The sequence below is a fragment of the Micropterus dolomieu genome, linkage group LG03 (genome assembly GCF_021292245.1).
Source record: "Micropterus dolomieu isolate WLL.071019.BEF.003 ecotype Adirondacks linkage group LG03, ASM2129224v1, whole genome shotgun sequence".
NCBI lineage: Eukaryota > Metazoa > Chordata > Actinopteri > Centrarchiformes > Centrarchidae > Micropterus > Micropterus dolomieu.
The window spans coordinates 11,300,669-11,311,450 of NC_060152.1; the positions used below are offsets into that span (position 1 = coordinate 11,300,669).

Here is a 10,782-nt window from a genome sequence, read left to right on the forward strand (position 1 = left end):
GAAAATGATTGTAATTTAAACCAATTCTTGAAAACTGTAGCCACTCTGTCCTCTCTGCCAACACAACGAGGGGTGCTAGTGAATAAACAGTTTGCTGGACACAATTCACCAAAAATGGTTGACTCACCATTATCAGCCCATGTCTCTGTTAAAAATGAAAAATCCAAATCACAGGAGATGAAAAAGTTATAAAATTATTAGACACAGACCCAGCATTAACCACAGCCATTTTCCCTTGTATGTAGTTTTTCAATGAAATTACTTATTAATAAATACAATTGTCACTGCCATATTGTCAATGGCCTCAAACCCCACCTACAAATGTAGAGTAGCTTAGTAAATGTAGCTTAGATGTAACTAAGCTACTTTTGCCACGTTTTTGTAACTTAGCTTGCTACATTTCACCGGGGGGTAGCTTCTGTGTAGTGAAGCTTAATTTAATCTAGAGTAGGTAGTAGCTTAGCTCACTACATTTTCCAAGTAGCTTGCCCAACACTGATGACATGTGACCAACCAAGGTGCATACTGGGTCTGGCTAAATGCTAAAATGATCATGCAGATCCTCCAGCAGTGATTTCTGCGTTCCCTTTGGAAAGTTTACCTTTGGTGAGGTGTGTGAGGCCTTTCTGCTGTTTTCGACAATAATCTCTGACCTGTTGTGGCCCAAGAGTGCTCTTTAGCTCTATCAATTTTATTGATATAGCACAGTTAAAACAACCAGGACCAAGGTGCTTTACATTTAAAAATTTAAATTACATTTAAAAAAACAATAATTACACAGTAAAAGTACAGCAATAAAACATTAGAACATACAGTATATGATATATAGTGATATTAAAATCACCAGGGATAATAACTGACTTAACTCAAAGGAAATGTCAAAGAAATGAGATGTGTTTTTAACAGTGATATACAACGTTCGAGAGTTGGGGCAGTTGTGATATGGACTGACAGGTTTTCCACAGGTTAGGGGTTAGGGTTGGTGTAGGGGCAGCTACACCAAAGGCTCGATCGTCTCTGGTTTTAAGTGTGCTTCTGGGTACATCCAGCAGGAGGAGATTGGCAGATCTCAGTGTGAACACGAAGAAGCTCCTTTAGGTAAAGTGGAGCCAATCCATTAAGACATTTAAAAGTTAAAAGATTTTAAAATCAATCCTGTACTGAACAGGAAGCCAGTGGAGGGAGCCCAACACAGGTGTGATGTGGTCTCTCTTTTTCTTTCCTGTCAGGTGGCGGTAAGCAGCATTTTGGACTAACTGCAGGCGATGACTTGTCCAAGCCCACATATAAGGAGTTACAATAGTCAAGACCGGAAGTTATGAAGGCATTAATCACCCTCTCTAAATATTTAGGAGGGAGATAGGCCTTTACCTTGGCTATAGTTCTAAACTGGAAGAAGCAAGATCTAACAGTGGCGGATATCTGTTTATGAAATTTTAATGCACTAACCAATACAACACCAAGACTCCTCACAGTTGAGCGATTATTTGAAGTTAAAGGTCCGAGAGAACCTACACAAAGCAGTTCAGGATGTCCAAACACTATGACCTCTGTCTTGTCTCTGTTTAGGTTGAGGAAGTTCAGGGCATCCATGATTTGATGCAGTCAAGCAGGGCTGCAGTGAGCCCTTTGTTTTTACATTCAGGGGCAAATAAATTTGTATATCGTCTGAAAAACAGTGGAAAGTGACCTCGTACTAAAAATGGAGGCCAGGGGCAGCATATATAAAGAAAATAAGATATGGCCTCAGACAGAATCTTGAGGGACACCACAGGTAAATTGGGCTGTCTCAGAGGAATAATCACCGAGGTGGACAGAGAAACTCCCATCTGTTAGGTATTGAAACCACCTACAGTAAGTGTAGTACCTTTAATTCCTACTCAGTTTTCCAACCGTGATAAGAGGACTGAGTGGTCAACAGTGTCAAAGGCAGCAGTGAGGTCTAAAGGTGTGTTCACACCGAAAGCAAATCCAGTGTTTTGGGCGGCTTGATTACAATCAAAGTCAATGCAAAGACGCGAATTCGCTCCGGGCAGCGCGAATGAGGCGTTTGTCGCAAAATTTTTCAACTTGGGCCATGTTGCGAAAGCCTATCAGCGGTGAGATATTCCAAACGTCACCAGCGGCTTCGGAGCGTTGTTTGGAGAAGACCTGCCGAGCGGTGTAATGACAATCCGCAGGCCGACAGGGAGCTGCTAAAGAATGGGTAAGTGTATGGGGAGCAGTGCTGCAGCTTTCGGAGAAATAAACACCCGTAGTTGGTCTGGATTCTGATCTGACAACTACATCGTTTACCCGCGGGAGGAGCTCAGAGTTAACTGCTTTTATTAAATTAGCTTTTGATTTATCTTCACTCACACTTCTCGGCAGCTAGCTTCCATGCACATCCGGTTCCACTGTTGTTGTTAGCGTTGGATGGCACTGGAGTTCTGCTGGATTCTACTTCATATTTATATAAAAAACGGACAAAGCTGGACATTACTTGGAAAAAGAAAGCGAGGAAGTTGAACTACCTGGTGATTTCAGAAAATGTGTGTCTGTAACTTTATTCCGCTATTGTTGTACTTTACTGTGAACAGGTTAGCATAGCATAGCCCTGATCGATCCGAACTCCATTCAGAAAAAAAACATTTTAAAAGACCTGGCAAAGCATGAATTCATATGACTAACAAAACGGCATCATATTGTAGTTATTTTGGCATCAGTTTGATCAGTTTGCAATAAAATCACAGCACAAGGTTTACTTCGGGTTCAAATAGCAGTAGTATCTGCGGGCTGTGTTTATTTGCTTGAAACGCGTTGTGTGTGAACACTCAAAATGTCCAGATGTCAAACTCGCGTGAGTAAACTGAGGCGAATATTATATTCGCTTTCAGTGTGAACACACCTTAAGAGCACTAAGACAGCAGAGACTCCTGAATCAACAGTTAAAATCAAGTCATTAAAAACTCTTAAAAGTGCAGTTTCAGTGCTGTGACGGGGTTTAAAACCAGACTGGAACTTTTCATAAACATTATGGTTAATTAAAAATGTTTGCAGCTAGGTAAAAATTACTTTCTTCAGGACTTTAGATAAGGAAGACAGTTTAGAGATGGGCCTGAAGTTAGAAAGAATAGAGGGGTTGGGATTTTCCTTTTTTAACAGGCGCTGCACAACAGTGTGTTTAAAGGCGGATGGAACATAACCAGAGACAAGACAGTGTATAAATACACAAAGACTTCCCTAAAGACGCTTTACTTCAGTAAAATGTCAATTTAGTATGGCAGAGGGATCTAAATACTATGACCACCACAGCACACCTTAGATAAACCAGGGAACAAGGAAACACGAAAACAAAATAAGAAATCAAGGAAACAAAAGAAAATTAACTTAAGAAAATAAGAGAAGGAAACAGGGAAATGTAGAAACAAAAGTAGGACACAAAAGACTGAAACACAGAAACAGGGAGACAAGGATACAGAATTTTTTTTTTTTAAATTAATGAACAAACAACAAAAAAGAAAATTAAATAAGGAAACAAGGAAACAAAAGAACAAAACAAAAAAAGGACTCCAAAGGGCGTTATGTGTAGGTTTTTTTGACTTTCACATAACATGCGTATTTGATTTAATGTTAATTTAAAAATTGCAATTAAAGGCAGGGTAGGTAAGTTTGAGAAACTAGCCAGAAACTGCTGAATTTTGAAAGTATTCAACAGAGAAACTCCCACCCCCTCCCTTCTGAGCTCCTTCCAAAACCATGCCCCCAAAACATGTAAAAGCGCGTTGCCGACACCGCAGGAGGACGAGTGTGACGAGCGGAGAGTAGCGGCTCACATCAGGGGTAAGAAAATATCTAACTTTATTATTATGAAAATAAACAACTAACCCGGCTGTTAGTACTCACTATCAAGCTGGCTTGTTATTATTGGATAGGTTTAAAAAGACCGAGTTTTAATCAGTAACGAGCTGCCTAGGTAACTGTTAGCAACAGATAGCTGTGCTAACAGCTGTGTTAACATTGGGCAAAGCTAACAACAGGCTGATACACATTTTCTCGTTACCATCAGTTACACGTTACACTACAGGAACGTGAATTTCATGTTAGACTCATAACATGTACGTTGTTTTGCATGTTAGAGCTTCCATGGTGACAGCATTATTGTCTCTGATGAGGACTGCACCCCAGAGCCAAGCACAGACCGGGACAGGACCGGGGTCGAGGCGAAGCAGAGGAGGGAGGGCTGCCAGGGTCCGAGGAAGAAGAGGCAGGATGGAGAGGATGAGGTGCAAGCCGAGCAGCACATCTTCTAGGACCTGCGTCGAGCTTCACGCTCCAACAACAGCATATGAACAGGTATATACACATATATATATATATATATATATATATATATACACACATACATACACACACACATACACACACACATATATATTTTAACCCAGTGTACTTGTCTCAAAGTTTCTCTGGTGTTTCCCCCTAAGCCCTTTGGGTGTCAAAAATAAAGTGCTATGTAAGCCATCAATATTATAATATATACTTTTTTTATTATCGTTTACCGATTACAAAAATTAACTACAACTTTGCTTCAGCCATCGGCTCATCTGTGTCATGAACATTGACCTGGTGTGTAATGTGGACACAGAAGTCCTGTCAGACAACAACAAAGCCCTGTTCAATAAAAATATCTGATCATGTTGATGAATGTTCTGTCCAATATTGAGTAAAATGTACAAGAGTACTCATAATGCAACATACTGAATTGTGTCATCATCTTTTCTCCTGTCTGGTCTGTGGACACGGTGGTTGTAATCCAGGCCAGCCAGCAGTCTGATCAGTGTACTGGTGAGAAGCACAGGGTGTTGGAAGACTGCAGGTGACCTGAGGGCACAGTAGAAATAAAACATACAGGATTTTTTACTTCTGGTAAAACTACATTAAAAGGTTTTCACACAGTAGGTTTAGCTACGAACAATGTCAAAACTATATTATAAGTAGCTTATATACCAGAAACACAGATACTTGGGGACCTTTAGCCATCATTGTTTATGTACACTAATGTTGAAATGTCTCTCATAACTACAAACACACAGCTATATCACCACATTTGTAAAAGTAACATACAGTCAAACATCAACTGCAGACACAAGATAATAACACAAACAGATTAGATACAAGGTGTAAAGATAGGTGTAAACATAGTATAATAAACCTAGATGGTGAATAACTAAACCGGTGCAGTCTACACCTACATTGTCTAACCTAATGTTAGCATCGGCAAACACAGCTGCTGTTTTCCAGCTCACGTACAGCTAGATATAATTCATCGTCTCTACTCTGGCTCCTACACCAGCCTGCACCATAGACTGTATGGCCTGCACTCGTAGCAACCGTTAGCTGAATGCTAAGTAGGTAGCTACGTTTGCTAGCGATGAAAGTAACAAATTACCGTCGAAATGATAAAAGCCAGATTACCTGTCCAGCAGAATTAAAGCCACCACGGTGTAACTTTTCAGCCCCTTGGTGTTCGTCAGTTTTCAGTTACTATCGTTGAAAAGCCACGCAGATATTACCTCCGGTCTGACCGCTTCGCTCGTCAGGTCCGAGCGAGCTGAGCGGGTGCGCGCATGGGGGCAGCTCCTGCAGCAGCAGGGCTGGTAGCCATGGCAGCGAGGGAGAGTGACATTCAGCCAGCCAATCATTGCATTCGGTCCGAATGGAACGAGTGGCTGTGTTTACTGCAGCCCTGAGAGGACTACAGACAGCTCTATTTTTCAGTGCACCTAACTTTTTAATATATATTGGTGTATAAAGACAAATATGACAAAACAACAAATATGACAAAAAGTGTTTTAGAATCAACTTGCCTTTAATGGCGCTTTTAAAGGCAATAAAAAAGCAAATGCTAATAAAGCTAATTTACCTACCTGTGTGGCTTGTTTTTCTTCGTAGCAACAAAAACATTGTTGTACAGCAACTGACTTGTGGAAGATTCACCAGCCTGTTTTTGGCTCTACAGACGCTGCAAATTTAACATCACACTCCAAAGATTCCACTCGCTACCCCCAGCCAAGTGTGGAGGCCCACAACATATACACACACACTCACACACAGCCACAAAATCACGTGTTCCCCAATACACAAGCGGGCACATACTCACACATGCATCTATGCTGACTTATATGTGCACACACACAAACACACACACACAATCCCTCCTGTGCCTGTAAAATCAGCATAGCTCTCAGAAATTCCACTAACACCTCCCACCCCATGTGGACACACACATACATGCACACTCCTGTGAACCCACACAATTAATGTGAAATCACATCCATCTTCCACCCTTCTGCCCCTCCCCTGTTCTCCATTACAAATAGCTGAGGATTGCATTCTCTCCCTCTGGCCTTGCCTGATGTTGTTTTTACATGTCTTGTTGTGTGCAATACTCTCCCTTATGTAAGACAAAATTACTCAACATGAGTGTTATTCTCAGTGGGGGTGATTGCACTGGTGCATTCCAAACTCAATGAGAGATGGAGGGAAAATGAGAGAGAGGTGAGAGGGAGATAATCTTTCCTTAATGATTATTTTTATGGCAGCCATGCTTCACTAGATTGCCTACAATGAAGAAGGGAAAACAGGGGAAAGGGAGGTATGCTGCAAAAGTCATGAGTCAGATTCAAACTCATGAGCACCTGCTGAGCTACCACGACGCCTTTGAGTCAACAATCTTAAGTGGATTATTTCTTTGCAGACTTAACCCCCACCTCAGCATGAGTACTGAAGATTCCTTGATAAACACTGACCAAGAGATAAGAAGGGCGCATGCAGAGTTAAGAACTTGTTTACTCTGTACAGTGTCACAATAGGCAGGAATGTCCTGTACTGTATATAGTGCACACTGTTTGTATGGTAGGAGAACATGCAAGCACCAACTATGACGTGCTAGGACACGGAAGGGGCTCCCCACAGAGAAACAACAGAAGGACAGTTCAATAGCTGTTTGTCTCTGATGTGTCAGGCACTAGTTCCTGCATTTTTCCATACATGTGATCCAAAATGAGGTTTCCTCCAATCAAGTCATCCATTGTCCTTGGACTCATTCATGAGGACTTCTCATAGATGAAGCAGGGAGCTGAGATACTGACAGAGACAGATCCTCTATTGATAAGGCAACCAAAATAGAACACTTCATTGTATAATACTGTAGCTCATTTGTGGGCATAATGCACGGGCAAGTGCACGTGAGGTAAGGGACAGGAATGAAAACAACCATTTAATGATGGGTTCCTGGTGGCAAAATACCACACGTGTGGAATTGGGAACATTGCATGTTTATCGAATTCTCTCAAGTAGGGTAAACATGAAAGCAATGAAAGAGTGCTGGTGATAATATAAAAGTATAGTGACATTGTAACAATTAAAGGTGGGGTAAGTGATTCTGGAGAAATCCAATACCATGATTTTGAGCGATATAGAGACTAATAAAACTAATGTTAGCTTAAGCCTATTTCATACTACACGATTTTAAGCTTGATTTGCCTGTCTCCGAGCCCGCCTGCCCATTCTCATCTCAGGGCGTCATATACAGACGATTTGAGAAAGGATTACAAAGCATAGTTATTTGATGCGAAAGGTACCCTTCGGCATCTGTAGGGGACGCCCCAGATGCGTGTGTATAAGACGCCTCCAGGTGCGTCTATACATGACGCATGGGGTGACCGAAAATGCTAGTAGCGCTTCTGGTCGCTAACTAGATAGCTAGCTTGCTAGCTAGTTTATGTTTAAGGCGCTGACAGCCCCCCGAAGCAACTTACCCTAAGCTTAACCATCACATAAGTTTGTGCCTAAACCTAAGTCAGTAAATATATGCATGTCGACTGACCCTACAGCTGTGCACATCGGCCATGCAAGCAGGTAGGGTTAGCCCCCTCTGAGTCTGTGTTGCAACGCACTAGCAAATTGCGGAGTTTGATATGGACGCTGAAGGGTCGGTATTGGACGCACTGATATGAGAATGGGTTGAGCTCGCAGACCGTCAGGCTGTGATCGGGGGAAATCAGCATTCAATCGATGTTTGCCAGTCGTTATGTGTGAACTGTTCAACGACGCATCACTGACACATAGCCGATGCCACCCAGATATCTAGCATACTAAATATCTGGAGGAGTCTGCCGACTCGACATCCACATCCAGCCAATGAGAGCAGGCAGCTACTATTTCACTGTAAAACACTTTTTACTCACCTCCAGCTCTCTCTGTAGTACAGACAATCCCTGCTACCCACGTGTGCTAATCCATTCTTTCACCTATATTCTTTGTCTTTATAATGGCTATCTTTAGAATAATAAACAACTGCTGTTTCGTGTGTAGCTTTGCCTCATTTCCTGTGACACTTCTGACAGTACGTGGTTTGAAGACCAGTCCGTTGGATGACAGTGTCATTGTCAGCTCATATAGTGTGTGACCTCCCGTCACCGATCAGTCACGTACTATGAACGCCACAATGACTCCCGTCACAAGACAGAAGTTGTGTAGCCTGAACAGCATAGCGATCTGCCAACACTGAAAGTTGTGTAGTCTGCCCGAGCCTTAGGTTGTGGGTTAGCAAAGTGTCACTATAGTTGCTGCTTCGAAGCTAACATGCAGAGAGGACGAGGACGTTCCCAGAGCCAGCACACCAGCTCCAGACAGCAATACTCACTACTCTATACTATAGCAGACATCACAACAATATCATATTGGCCAACCAGATATTAATTTTAATGTATGGGTATATAATTTAGTGTTTCCTGACACACAAATCATGGCTGGAATGGTTGGAATAGTGTTTCCCATTTACAAAACCAGGGCTGTTTTTATATACAGCCACTCGTGCACACACAGCACGGACAGCTAGCAGACCCTGAGGAGATATATTTGCTGAATTTGACGAAAAGACGTGTATTGGATTACAAACGCATACCCCACCTTTAACTAATTTCAGGAATTTGGAAAGCTTAAAGCTGCACTTATCAATATATTTATACATTGACTTTTCTAGTGATAAAACTAGAGAGAATTATCACTAAAAAATCCCCTCAACTCTTTTCAGGTGTTTTCATCTGAGGATGTATTCACTGAAAAAGCTGAGAAAAATCCACTGTACACTACCTGCCCACCACCAACCAGCAGACAGACAAAGCTAGCGAGCTAGTGAACATAGTGGAGCATTTAGCAGCTAAAGAGTGAAAAAGAGATAAAAGGAGAGTGAATATATATCTAGATTTACATTCTTCAGGTGGCTAGAGACACAACTCCAAATAAATGCTAATGCTGCTTGTTGTCTGTTGGAAGGGGAAATTTGCAGCGGTGACAACATCTTGTAATGGTTTCAGAACATACACCTGTCTTAGCGAACTATGACGAAGGAAATAAAACGCCAGTAAACTTTACATTCATGAACTATTTGAACTTGATGGTTTCTGAAATATTAGCAGCCAATCCCACTTGCCTGTAAAGGATGCTGCCATGGCTAAGTGGTCTAAGCAAGCTGAACAGTCTTCAATGCATGAAGAGGTTGAAATAACCGAATAACTGAGTTTGTGATAAAAGGACTGCTTGTTCGCCAATGCCTAGCATCTGACTTGAGAATGGCATGTGGTCTAGAAGTGCTAATGCACGTGGTCACAAGACATCAGGGGGCATCTCTTCACTATCTTTGGTACAATCTGTTTTCAGACTGAGTACTCAATGTCCAAGGAGTTGTCAATACCTCACTTATTTTGGGGAACAACACTGAATATGATACCAATTTAATTTGGATTAGGGAAATAATTTCTCAGTGTATAACAGTTAAACTACTGAATGGAATCATCCTGTTTTACATTAGCCCATTTATGCTGTGTGAGAATCATCTTTACATGGCTATCTGTTTTTATTTAACATCTTCAATGTGCTTTTTGATTAAAACAGAAAACGGAGCTGTGTTGTCATTACAAGAACAACAAAAGCATTCTAGGTTTGGCCTAATTTCGGCATATTGATCTCGTCACCGTTCCACCACCAAAAAACTCTTCACAGAACATATCATAGCCACCCAGGTCAAAGGCCACCACCCTAAGTACCCAGGCTTGTTTGAACATTATTTATAATGAAATACATGGCTTGATGAATGAGCTCCCCTGATCTTCCTCTCAATCTCTTATTGAGCAGGCATGTCCTCCTTAAGGGGGGCTCCTCCTAGGCAGACAGACCTCTCTTGGAGGGGGGTCTGCGGCAGTGGGGTGGAAAAAAACAAAACACTGTCATCTGTTTTCATGGAGGTGGCAGAGGCCCAGCCTATAGCTGTGCTTTGGCTAGGAGAAATAAGAGAGAGATAAAGAAAGGAAGAGTGAAATTAGAGTGAGGAGGAGCAGAGGGTTATGAGGACGAGGAGAGAAGGATAGAACAGGGAAAGAGAAAAGGTGCAGAGGAGAGAGGTCGAGGGAAGAGGCAAGAGAAGAAATAGGCGGGAAAGAGCAGGAGGCTACATGCTAGGTGTTGGGTCGGGATTATAGCGAGGATCATGGGATATGCTGGCCTCCATACATGTACAAAGGCAGCTCACAGATGACAGTGCAGTGGCATACCGGGCACCGATCCAGAGTATCATCCCCCATGGGAAGAGTCTCTCTTTCACTCTATTCGATTGACTCTCTACCCTTCTCTCTCACAATATCATTCACTTTCTATTTCTCTCTATTTCACTCCCTCTCATCTCTCTATTGTCATCCTCTGTCCCACGTTATCCAATAAACTCTGTTCCTCAATGCCTTT

The 10,782-nt window shown here is 42.0% G+C and overlaps 1 long non-coding RNA gene across 1 annotated transcript; it reads right to left on the reverse strand.

Annotated features, from left to right (window-relative positions):
- Positions 1–4,467: 4,467 nt before the first annotated feature.
- On the reverse strand, positions 4,468–5,612 carry LOC123968756. Its single transcript, XR_006824536.1, has 3 exons — positions 5,458–5,612; positions 4,741–4,863; positions 4,468–4,632 (listed from the first exon to the last, which is right to left on the reverse strand). It is a non-coding gene; the product is annotated as an uncharacterized LOC123968756 (long non-coding RNA).
- Positions 5,613–10,782: the final 5,170 nt, after the last annotated feature.